This window comes from Hyperolius riggenbachi, chromosome 6 (assembly GCF_040937935.1).
Source record: "Hyperolius riggenbachi isolate aHypRig1 chromosome 6, aHypRig1.pri, whole genome shotgun sequence".
Taxonomy (NCBI): Eukaryota; Metazoa; Chordata; class Amphibia; order Anura; family Hyperoliidae; genus Hyperolius; species Hyperolius riggenbachi.
Window position 1 is genome coordinate 290,972,429 of NC_090651.1, and position 13,262 is coordinate 290,985,690.

General features: G+C 43.2%; 1 long non-coding RNA gene across 1 annotated transcript; it reads left to right on the top strand.

Annotated features, from left to right (window-relative positions):
- The first annotated feature begins 438 nt into the window (after positions 1-438).
- Positions 439-10,035, top strand: LOC137522796 (uncharacterized). The gene is made up of 3 exons (XR_011022444.1): positions 439-520; positions 9,545-9,621; positions 9,836-10,035. It is a non-coding gene; the product is annotated as an uncharacterized lncRNA (long non-coding RNA).
- Positions 10,036-13,262: the final 3,227 nt, after the last annotated feature.

The following is a 13,262-nucleotide window of genomic DNA, read 5'->3' on the forward strand; positions in this document are numbered from 1 at the left end:
TCCTTTGAATGATTCTGCAGGAAAAAAAAAATATATACATACTGTAAATAAAAACAATGCACACAGGTGCTCAGTAATCAGTATCTGATGCAGTGCCATTGCAGCTAGTGTCCCAGCAGCACCTTATGCAATAATATATATATATATATATATATATATATATATATATATATATATATATATATATATATATATATATATATATATATATATATATATATATATATATACAGTCATAGTCTCCTATTTCCACATCACACTCTTCCCATCCATTCATTTCACAGAGCACCCAGCCCATATAAAGCATGCCAGCCAACCTTTACTGTTTCCATGGCAACCAACAGTGTGGAAATGGCACCCTTCCCCCTTATTGCTGCTTTAGGGATGCTGTTTTTACTCTTTCTAGCTGCTGATTACACCCCTCCTCCTCCCACCAACTGTACACAATCCCATATCCACCGCTGGCACATACACGGCGGACGCCGAACCACACTGGCGTATGCATCATGCACCAAACCATGTGAGAGTCACAAAGCCACAAGTTGCTAACTTGCATTTGATAACTTGTTATGCAGGCAGAGATGCTTAGGCTGGTTACACTCAAGTCTGCATAATATAACATGATTTGCATCAGCATCCACCCCTAGTGACTGGTAGAAGAAACAGCCTCACAAAAGAAATAAAATGCTCATCTCTATTCAGGCACAGGTATCCTAGAGTGACTGTTTCATGGCTGCAGACATCTCTCCAGCATCCCACATCAGCACCACTTCTGCAGAACAACTGATCAGTTAAAACACATCAGTTGTTCAGCGTTTGGTGTTTTTACCCATCCATATCAATGATTATTAGTTATTCAAGACACGCTCACACAAGCACACTGCATCGTTCTTGTCGTATATCTCACAGCAATACATATATGTGAGCGCGCAAGATGTAACTTTACAAAGGTCATCAAAATCTCCTCACAATCTTTGCAGTGAAGCAGAAGATAGGAAGGCTATAGATATGTGATGTGACAGCTGAATTGAAAGGAGAGCACAAAGAGACTGCACAAGGCAGGCACGCAGCATCCAGCCAGCATCAGTTTTCAAAGAAACATGTTGGTCTGCATGCCCTGACATATGTGGTGAAATATTTGCTACATAATCAGCCTGGGAATCATTGTTAACCTTATCCTAATGGCATGCCAGCATTTGTGTCACACAGCACAATAATCATATCAACAAACCAAAGGACTGCATTGATGTCACACCATGCTAAGACAAAGCAAAAAAAAATCTAATATCTTACCTTTCCCATAGAAAATTCATCAAGTATAAAATCCAATATTGTTGCGTGTATTTTGAATTTCCAATGAACAGTATCCATGCAAAAAAATTTAGAAAACAGGAGAGAAAAAAAATCTGTTGCTTTTTTTGTGTTGTCTTTTTTTTTTTAAGTATTTTCTTTTTTTTTTTGCTTTTTTTTTTGCTTTGTCCCTAGTCAGTTTAATACAAAAAGAAACAGACAATAAAAATTAAGCACTTGTTTTAAAAAATGAAATTCTTCTATGCTTACAAAAAGACAGTGGAAAAAATTAGACCTAATGTCTATTTGATGCCATTGGATAAAACAGCCCTCCCCTTTTTCTAAGCAGTGTTGTGACTGGCCGGTTCTGTCAAGGGGTGGCTGTTTTTTTGTAAGCCGACCTCATTCCCTCCTCATTTCCAATAGATCTCTTCCTTTCCAGTAAAGATTGCATCAAGAAACAGTCAATTCTCCACGTCTGATTGGTTTTGCAGAGAAGATGGAGAGAATTGGCAGCTGTATTAACCTTTCTCATGCTAAGGCGTCGTGCTGCATGCACAGGCTGGCAGGGACCCACAATGGTGAAAGGGTTATTGTTGTAGGCATTCAGCATCGCAGCTCCTGTCTCCATATGCTAATGCTCCCTTCCCCTCGCCCTTCCCCGAATCTACTAACTCTCTTTAGTGTTATTCACCACCCACTTTAACTGTCAGATGTCAAGTGAATAGTGACATGATTGGTTATGTTGGAATATTGATTCTGGGGGTGAACAGCTTGTAGTCTAGAGTAATCTCACATAACAAGCCTATGAGAATAAATGACTCAGGAGGAGTTACCTCACAGCAATACTGGTTAACAGGAACCTGTATTATACCGTGCTATGACATAAGAGAGCTATGTAACCAGTATATTTTGACATGAACAGAGGCTGATGGCAGACTTTGCAGTGGACTTGCTGGAGACGCAGTATCATACTTTACGCACCCTACGGTAGCAGAAAGTAACTTGAGGCAGCAGCATACTGTGTTAGCTGAAGCGTGAATTAGCAGATTGCAAGCCCCTATAGGCAAGGTCAGCCCTTTGCCTCAGGATAGCATATAAATGCTGCCGCTTACATCTATTACTCTGTTATCTTATAAGTACTAGCCTGCTTTTAGATATCATTGTTTCCACATATAGCTTTACATAAACAGCCTTAATTGATGAGCCCATGAGAGCAGCAACAGTGCAGATTGAATTGTGCAGTTGATCAGATTTCCCCTGACATTACATTACTGCAGCCAGAACAATGACATGGTTCCTCTTTGCTGCATTATATAAGCTCAGAATACATTTTAGTAGCTTATACCTTTCTATACGTCAAGGGATTGGAAGGAATACTTGTTAAGCTAACATGCAAGGGCTAAAGCAGAGTAGGTTGTTCAACGAATGGTCTTTGTTAACGGACTAGATTGGGAAACTGGTAAGATTAATGGCATGGATTGGCTGGGGCTGAAGCCGAAATAATGTTAACAAATGGTATTGGGTAGGGTTAGGGCATAGAGTGGGGAGGGTAAGTACTGCTTTGGAATAAGAGGTTAACATGGGGCATTCATTAAGGGGAAAGGTTATAGAACTATATCCAAGGTCATTGGACTGAGCGCCCAATAACATTTCTATTTTTTAAAAAACAAATCTTTGTAAAATAAATATCTCTAGATAGCTGGTTGACTCGCCCATATGAATGAGTCAGGAGATAAGCAGAGAAACATATTACTTGCCTTACAGCTTCACAGCTATAGGCTACAGAAATCCAATTTAGATTGCGTCCATGAACACCAGAGTTTTCAGTAATAGAAATGCAGTTTTCAACAATATTTCCTTACATATGATAAACAAGAGAAGAAAAACAGGGAGATGACAAAGGTGTGTATGTGGGGGGGGGGGGGGGGGGGGGTGGTTAAGGCTAAGAATCAAGGAGGGGGATTTCAATAAGGTGGAATGTTAAGGTTAGGGAGTCAGGAAGGGGGATTTAATAAAGGGGGAAGGTTAGGGTTAGACATTATGAGGGGGGTTTTTGTTAGGGAGTAAGGCTATGGTTAGGCATCAGGAAGGAAGATTTCAGTAAAGGGTTAGGCATCAGGAAAGGGGATTTCATAAAGGTGGAAGAATAAGGTTAGGCATTAGGAAGGGGGATTTCAGCAAGGGGGAAGCGTAAGGTTAGGGATGAGGAAAATGGATTTCGGTAAGAGGGAGGTTAAGGTTAGGCATCAGGAAGGCATATTTAAGGTTATAGGGTTATGAAGGGGGACTTTGTTGAGGGGGGGGGGGGGCAATGGTTATGCAGCTGAAAGTCATCAAGGGGCAGGTTAAGGTCAGGCATGGATTTCATGGGGGGGGGGGGGGGGAGGGTTATCAGGATTGCCTCAAAAGGGGAGGTTAAGTTTAGGAGGCTTGGAGGGGATTTTTTGTCAAGGGAGGGGGTTAGGGTTATTCATCGTGAAAGAGAAGGAAGGTTTAATCAAGCAGAGGTTAGGGTAAGGAGAATGTTAGGGGAACTTGGGCAGGACAAATTACTAAAATTATATAGATGATATTGGAGGCAACTTCAATGTAGCATTAGGCCTAATAAACTACGCTAATGACACTGCAGAAATAAAACCCCCTTTATCTAAATGAGATGCACAGAAGATCCTACCTTTTAGATATCTGAGAAATATTCTCAGTATAGACAACACCAGTCATTACACACACATATTACTCTTAAACCCACCGGTCCTTCTCAATAATCCATTACTATTTTCATCCACAAGATCAGGTTCTGAATGTAGCTCAAGTTAAAATTTTAAATTTTACATACTCGGACCATGTTCCAATTCTCCTCAAGCTTAAATGGTTGCAAGATTCACCCCAAGCAAGAACTTGATGTACAAATACCATGAAACTTGGCCTAGATGAGTTTATGTTCAGGTTTGGGGTTTTTGAGAAAAGGTGAAACTCAAAAGAATTATTATTATTATCATCATATGTAAGCACTCTAGTTGTGATATTAAAGCATATTAACCTACATTGGCGAACCACAGTGTGGCTCCTTGACGACTGGGTTAATTGTAGTTCTGATGTTTTTGAAAGTGAATCAATGCATCTTTCAATGCATTAAAAATAAGTACTGACAAATGGGCTCATTTCTTAGATGTGAGAAGAACGCTAACCTGAATTAAATTGGCTAGCCGATATCTTACACTTTACCCTCCTCACCTTGCAGGTGAGTGATTCCTGTTTGAGCGGTGGTCTGTTTGAGTAACGTTAACCTTTCAAAGTAAATATGTTGTTTTTATATTGCTATAAATCTTATAATAAAAAGACATGTATGAGCAAACAATGATGCAAACCTACGGGATGTGCTGATAAAGCCAAATTTTTTCAGGGAAAGGCATTATTACTGTATTTTCCTGCGTATAAGACTACTTTTTAACCCTTGAAAATCTTCAGAAAAGTTGGGGGTCGTCTTATACGCCGGGTATCATTGATGCTGGGTGATACCTCCTATCCTGTTACCGTCTCTCAGATCTTGCTGCTGAGGACTGTAGTAAAGCGGCGCAGGCACATATGTGTGAGATCTGAGAGGCAGAGAGGGAGGTAAATAGGATACAAGGGTGGGCCAGAGGGGTGAAAGAGGCGTATTTTATGGGCACAGCACGATCTATTCTTCCATACCGCTCTGATAAACAGGGAGACAGGGAGAGCTGACCAATCCGCTTAGGGAGAGAGTTGAACAGTCCAACCAGTCAATTGACTATACACTGTTATATACTGGGTACCACATACAGTACAGCGCCAGTATATGATTTTTTTTTTAAATTTGGTGTACGTTGGAAGAGGGGTAGTCTTATACGGTGAGTATATCACAAACTCTATATTTTAACTGAAAAAGTTGGGGGGTCGTCTTATACACCCAGTCGTCTTATACGCCGGAAAATACGGTAGCTGCTTAGGTTGAAGAAAAAATAGATTCTGAAGTGTTTAGTCATAATACAGCTCTGGCACCCAAACCAACCAATAAAAACTTACATGTACCAAGCTAGCAAGGCTGCCATATTTGCCTTTTCCTAAACTACCATGTCTCAGGCTGGAATTTTGATCCTCTTGCTATAAAACATTTAGAGCCACTCCCCTGGAAAACATGAATTGCACACTTGTTCAGGTTGAGTCATTAAGAAAGGAATGATCAGCATTATTGCCTGAAAACCATCATTTTTTTGGGTGACCCAAAATGTATGCTTCCAGATTTCTCTTATGACAGATACACTTTAAAGTACCCCTGAATCTGGGGGGAAAAGGAAGAAGGCCCATGGAGGGCTAGAGTACCTCATCCTGACTGAGAAGCCTGATGCTGCTCATTGTTTTTGGGAACCCTACCACTCCTTGCCCTGGCCCTCTTTTTCTTTGAAGAGCCTCGTGCATTTTAAAACTGCGCATGCATGAGTTCTCAACTGTGTGTGCACAGAAAAAGGAAGCACTCTTCCACACTTTCACACCCGCAGTTTCAAGTCTCTTGTCACCGCTCGAGAGAACTTCCAGGAGGCTGGGTACAGAAGAAGGGAGAGAATATAATGAGCACAGCACAAAGCTTCTCAGAATGAGGTAATATAGCCCTCCGTGGGTTTAATCAATCCTTTTCTCCAGATTTAGGGGTGCTTTAACCTCTTAAGGACCATAGGCTTACACCCCCCTGGTGACCAGGCTATTTTTTACAATTCAGTGCTCTGCAGCTTTAAATGCTAACTGCAGAGCCATCCAACTAAGCACACAAATGAACCCCCCCTTTCTGCCCACCCACAGATCTTTCTGTTGGTGGGCTCTGATTGCTGCTGCAGGGCTTTGTTTTTATTTATTTATTTATTTTAATTTAACCCATTCACGTTCCGTCGTTTTCACTTGAGAAATGTTCACCTCCCATTCATAAGCCTATAACTTTATCACTACTTATCACAATGAACTGATCTATATCCACCGGCGTACCTACCGGGGATGCGACCCCCTCAGCCGCAGGGGGGCCCGGGGCTGCTCTGGGGCCCGCTCACTGTGCGTGGGGGGAGCGCTGCTCTGGACCCCCCAGCAAGGTGCTCAACTGGCCGCAGCGTCTAATAGACGCTGCGCCAGTTCATTCCCGCAGCCCCGCTCCAGCAGCCTGCATAGTCTCCGGCAGGCAGAGCAGGGCTACGGCAAGATGGCCGCCGAAGAAGCCCTACACTGGAGACTATTTGTGTCTCTAGTACAGGGCTTCGGCAGCCATCTTGCCGTAGCCCTGCACTCTGCCTGTCAGCGCGGGAGATGTGCTGCAGGAGGACTCGGGGAGCTGCGAGCCAGATGCCGGGAGAGGAGAAGACTTCTGTCAGGTAAGTGAATTGTTTTTTTTTTAACAGGTGCATTTTTTTTTCTAGTGTCTGCTGCCTACATTGTGATTTTCAGGTGTCTGCTGCACACATTACGATTTTCAGGTGTCTGCTGCCCACATTACGATTTTCTGGTCACTGCTGCCCACATTGCGATTTTCTGGTCACTGCTGCCCACATTGCGATTTTCTGGTGTCTGCTGCCCACATTGCGATTTTTTGGTGTCTGCTGCCCACATTACGATTTTCAGGTGTCTGCTGCCCACATTACGATTTTCTGGTCACTGCTGCCCTCATTGCGATTTTCTGGTCACTGCTGCCCATATTGCGATTTTCTGGTGTCTGCTGCCCACATTACGATTTTCAGGTGTCTGCTGCCCACATTACGATTTTCTGGTGTGTGCTGCCCACATTACGATTTTCAGGTGCCTGCTGCCCACATTACGATTTTCAGGTGTCTGCTGCCCACATTATGATTTTCTGGTGTCTGCTGTCCACATTGCGATTTTCTGGTGTCTGCTGCCCACATTACGATTTTCTGGTGTCTGCTGCCCACATTGCGATTTTCTGGTGTCTGCTGCCCACATTACGATTTTCTGGTCACTGCTGCCCACATTGCGATTTTCTGGTCACTGTTGCCCACATTGCGATTTTCAGGTGTCTGCTGCCCACATTACGATTTTCAGGTGTCTGCTGCCCACATTACGATTTTCAGGTGTCTGCTGCCCACATTACGATTTTCAGGTGTCTGCTGCCCACATTGAGATTTTCTGGTGTCTGCTGCCCACATTACGATTTTCTGGTGACTGCTGCCCACATTGCGATTTTCTGGTGACTGCTGCCCACATTGCGATTTTCTGGTGACTGCTGCCCACAGAAGGATTTTCTGGTGACTGCTGCCCACATTAGGATTTTCTGGTGTGTGCTGCCCACATTATGTTATTCTGGTGACTGACTGCTGCCCACATTACGATTTTCTGGCCCACATTTTCTGTTGAACACTGCCCACGTTACGATTGTCTGGCGAATGCTGTCCATGTTACAATTTTCTGGTGAACGCTGCCCACATTACGATTTTCTGGTGAACTCTGCCCACATTATGATTTTCTGTCCCACTTTACGATATTCTGGTGAACGCTGCCCACATTACGATTGTCTGGTGAATGCTGTCCACGTTACAATTTTCTGGTGACTGCTGCTCACGTTACGATTTTCTGGTGACTGGTGCCCACATTACGATTTTCTGGTGAACTCTGCCCACATTACGATTTTCTGGTGAACTCTGCCCACATTATTATTTTCTAAAGGCCCACATTACGATTTTCTGGTGAACTCTGCCCGCATTACGATTTTCTGGCACACATTACGATTGTCTGGTAAAATGCTGCCCACTTTACAATTAATTTACAGTGAAACGCTGCCCCATTACGATTATTTGGCACCTATGGGGGGGCCCCATCCAAATATTCGCAGGGGGGCCCAGTGATTTCTAGTTACGCCCCTGTCTATATCTTGTTTTTTCCGCCACCAATTAAGATTTCTTTGGGGGGGGGGGGTACATTTTGCTAAGAGCCACTTTACTGTAAATGTATTTTAACAGGAAGAATAAGAAAAAAAACGGAAAAAATTCATTATTTCTTAGTTTTCAGCCATTATAGTTTTAAAATAATACATGCCTCCATAATTAAAACTCACGTATTGTATTGTGTCCCGGTTATTACACCGTTAAAATTATGTCCCTATCACAATATATGGCGACAATATTTTATTTGGAAATAAAGGTGCATTTTTTCCGTTTTGCATCTATCACTATTTACAAGTTTAAGATAAAAAAAAATATAGAAGTATTTCATCTTTACATAGATATTTAAAAAGTTTAGACCCTTATGTAAATATTTACATTTTTTTTTATTATTGTAATGTTTTTTTTTTTTTTTTATATTAAACATTTTATTTGGGTAGTTTTGGGAGGGTGGGGTGTAAACAAGTGATTTATAATGTAAATGTGTGTTTGAATTTTATTTTTTTTACTTTTAGTTGTAGTTTTACTTTTTGGCCACAAGATGGCGGCCATGAGTTTGTTTACATGACTTCACTCTAAGCGTAACACACGCTTAGAGTGACGCATGGGGTACGTTACAGCCAGAAAAAGCGAAGCTTCCAAGAGAAGCTGTCGCTTTCTCAGCGGGGGAGAGGAATCAGTAATCGGGCACCATAGCCCGATTCACTGATTGCCTGGCTAACGAACCGCGGGCCGGGAGCACGCGTGTACGCGCGCAATCGGCCGCGGTAGCGTGCATGGTTCCTGGACGTAGTTTCTATGTCCAGGAACCAAAATAGGTTAATTTTGATTACATTTGTAAATTTTTTAAACCCCCCCCCCCCCCTCCCTCATCAGCCTATGAGAGCCGATCGCTCTCTGAGTCTCCCAAGGGGACCGCCGAGCATCACAGCTGTCCACAGTACGTAGATGGCAGTGCTGTACAATGTAAATGGTCTAACAGACTAATAGCAGCTATCACAGCTGGCAGACTGATGACGGAGCAGAGCTCCGTCATTCAAGTGGGGTTGCGCGCGCATTACCTCGCACGATCCCATGCAATCTCCACCCCCAGGACTTTAAACCAATTGGCGTAACGTGGTCCTGGTGGACCCGCCGCATTCACGCCAGTTGCCATGAGGCGATCTTTAAGCAATTAAAGCTCATCTCCACAATAAATAATTTAAAAAAATAAATACACACGCACACACAGGTATAGTAAAGTTTTAATTATCACCCAGAAGTTATGGTATGTCGATAGCATTTTCTCAGTGTCATCATTGGTCCCTAAGGACAACATGTTGAGCAAATCAGTTAATTGGATACTTTTACTTTTACAGACTGTGCCAGGAGTTTCTAAGGTGTGAGATGGAAAAGACTGAGGTACGCAGCGCGATTAAGGCCCTGAATTTGAAAGGTAACAGTGCCCTAAAGATCCTCTTCATCCTGTCCTTACTGTGTCAACATCTGTCTTGAAAGGTCACCCTTGTTTGCTTCTGAAAAGGAGAAAGCAATTGTGGAACCCAAATTGCAGACACCTTAGACATGTACAGTTTGTTATGAATAATTTTCCACTCAATGAGGCCAGTTTCATTCATGAACATTTGGATGGTTTTTGATCTGTTTTCCAGGATTAAATACACTTTCTTCACTGGCAGCATTATCCATCAATGATGGTCTTCCAGATCTTGGCTCATCCACGAGGGACATGCGATCGCTATGAAAATTCCTTCTTCACTTCACAATAGTGTCATGAGAGGGGCGATCATTTCCATAAACTGCCATCATCTTATCATGAATTATCTCACTTCTGGCAGAGTCTGTAAAAGAAATAAAGGATACAATGAGCTGATTTTCTCAATATCATGCACTTAGGGACCAATGATGACACTGAAAAAATGTCATCAATATACCATAACAACTTCCGGGTGGTAATTAAAACTATACATTTATCATATATATACTGTTTATATTACAGTAATATAAATAGAAACACTGTCAAAAACTCTGTTAAGGAGTCTTGTCTGAGGGGTGGTGCAGGAAACAGATGGGAAGCTGTTAGTAATTTGCCAGACAGTTAATGAAGTTGGTTGACCATCCAAGCTTGAAAATCAATCAAGGACAATGAATCAATTTACCACCTTGCACCCCGAGCCAGATTGCTCACAAGGCAACAGAGGCAGCTTCCTTGGGCCTTTTGGGATCATCTGGCAATAAGGGAGACCTGCTGTAAGTCACCCTGTACTGCAGAGTGGGAAGCGAAGCAGAAAGGGAACTCACCTGTCTGCAGCAAAGTGATCATCCTTTCTCATTCAGCATCTCCATTTCCATGGCTCTAGCAGGGTTTCTAACCAAGTGACCATTGGTAACATCAATACAAACATGCTGTTGGAGCAAGAAAACAGACATGGCTGCGCGGAGACACTGAGGCTGGATTCACAGTGGTCAGTTGCATAACGCATGTATTAAAATGTGTGTGAACTGCAATGGAGACTGGGCATAGACTGTAATACAAAGCCTGCATAGCATGCAGCAAGTTATAATAATGTGATCCATTACTGTGAACAAGTCCATTAAACTGTACAGGCAGTGAGTTGACATGCAGAAATGCAACTGAGCACTGTGAACCTATACTGAAGGTCAAAAAGTAGGGATAATTAAAAAAAACAGGAAGGCACCTTATTTGTGGCTACAAGCACTATTAGGCACTGCTATTTGGCCTGAGGAAGTGGGTATGCACCCACGAAACGCATTCCAGTGCAATACAATTCTATTAACCTCCTTAGCGGTATGCCCGACACTGTGTCGGGCATACTGCCGGCTGTCCCCACGGGAGTCCCCCAGTATAATTTTTAGAGATCGCATTGTTTTAATAGCTTCAGCTAGCACTAAGCTAGCTAGCAGTGGTGGCCGGTATTCCCTGATTACTTTTGATCCCCCCCCCCCGATCGCTGCTAAATACATTACCCCCCCCCCTCTGGATCCAGCAATTGCGCAGCCTCCCTGCACATCTCCGGTCCTCTCTATGGGGAGGATGGGGTCTGCGCATGACGTCATGACATCATGTTCGATCCTCCCCATAGAGAAGAGCGAAACTGTCCGTGAAGGCTGCGCCGATTGCTGGATCCAGGCTGGGTAATGTATTTAGCTGCGATCTGGGGGATCAAAAGTAATCAGGGGATGCCGGCCACCACTGCTAGCTAGCCTAGTGCTAGCTGAAGCTATTAAAACAATGCGATCTCTAAAAATTATACTGGGGGACTCTCGGCTGCAAACCCTCCTGAGTGGCGTAACGCTCAGGAGGTTAATACGTGAAGTTGCCTTCATTGAGGTAAGCCACCTCACTTTTTTTTTCATTTTATTTGTTTTTAACGCATGTTATCTTCTCTATGCGTTTCTTTCCTCTTTATCCTATCCTGGAGGTGTATTGGATGGGTGAAGGAGGGTCCACAGTGACAGGAAAGGTAAGTTACCAATTTTATCTTGAAAATGTATGAATTGGTCTGCCTGGGGCCCTGTATGGTCTTATTCTGGCTCTGTCTGCACAGATCAGTTTCTTTGAGGTTTCAGCGGAAATCTATTTGAGAGTTCAGGGAACCACCGCACCTGCTTGCTTTATAATGATAGATGGCATACTAACCAATGTGGTTTACTCCCACACCATTATTCATTCTGCTTGAATAAAATTACCACCGTGGCCAATCAAGACTCGATAACCTGTCCAAAATCGGTTGAAAGTGTGTTGATCAGCCTGCTGGTGTCAGTAGATCTGTGGAAGATGGTGATTGAGGTGATCAGATAATGATGAATTTATATTGATCTGCAACCTGTAGATGTGCACCTTTAGGCAGGTGTACACAGCTGTTTCTAAAACAAGAAACTCTATGAAACCTACCAACCTACATGAGCTAAAAAAGAAAGAAAAAAGCATGCAGGTTAATATAAATCCTGAATATGAATAGTTTTATTTTTTAGAAACTGACAAAACATGCAGACAGTGAACAAGACGCTGGAAATGAGGCATATGGTAATTTAGGAGGAAGGAATGAGCATGCAGGGATAATCATGGCCTGGCACTGAAGACTAAACTGAAGACTGTCCACACGCAGCTCTATGCTCAGCAGGAAGGCAATGAAAGTGATATGTCAGGTAAATAGGTCTTGACCGATCCGGATCTCTGAATATAAACTTCACATGCACTGCTGGAACCAGGCCCGGATTTACATCACAGGAGCCTATAGGCACAAATGTCCTGGCACCCTAGACTTCGCTCTCCATAAACCTACAAACCCCAACCGAACTGCACCACAAGTGTGCTGGCTGTCCCAGCTGTTACTTCTCCCTAAGTTCCCTTGCTCCTCATAGGGCTATCCTCAGTATTAATTAGCTAGAGGTGCCCCCAACTGAAGGGAGATCTGGTCAGTGGAATGCTGAGACCTGGGTGAGTAACCTCTCATTTACAAGCTGCTTGGGACTCTGCATAGGGAAGGAGGGAGGGAGACACTAGGGGAGGGGAGTGAGCCGCCTTTCCATCATCAAGCGCCTGTAGGCACGAGCCTACAGTGCCTTATGATAAATCCGGCCCTGGCTGGAACCTTGTGGCACCCCATTGCATAGAGGAAGGCAATATACACAGTCCACCAGCTTCAGTTCTTCATAGTAGAATGTATTCCTTTTACAGTCAGAGGAGGAGGTGACTGTGAACAGAGCCTGGAGATACGAGACGCTCTTTCCATCAGATATATGGAGACAAATGCCCCTCATGAAGTGAACCAGGAAAGTGATTTGTTTTCCATTTTGCTTAGATGTGTCTGATTTTGTCTCTCCTCTGCCCTGATCACCAGCTCTATGACTTCTTCCTTCCTGTCTACCTTTCTTGTTCTTTGTATTTTCCTGTTCCTCAGCCCATCATCTTGCTTCATTTCACTCCTCCCTTACTTTCATCCTCTTCTCCCTTACTATCTATCTATCGTTGTTGGGGTTTTTGTTTGTTTTTCTTGGGGGGGGGGGGGGGGTTCAATGCATTCATAATTCTTGTCCCCTTTTTGTAATTCTACT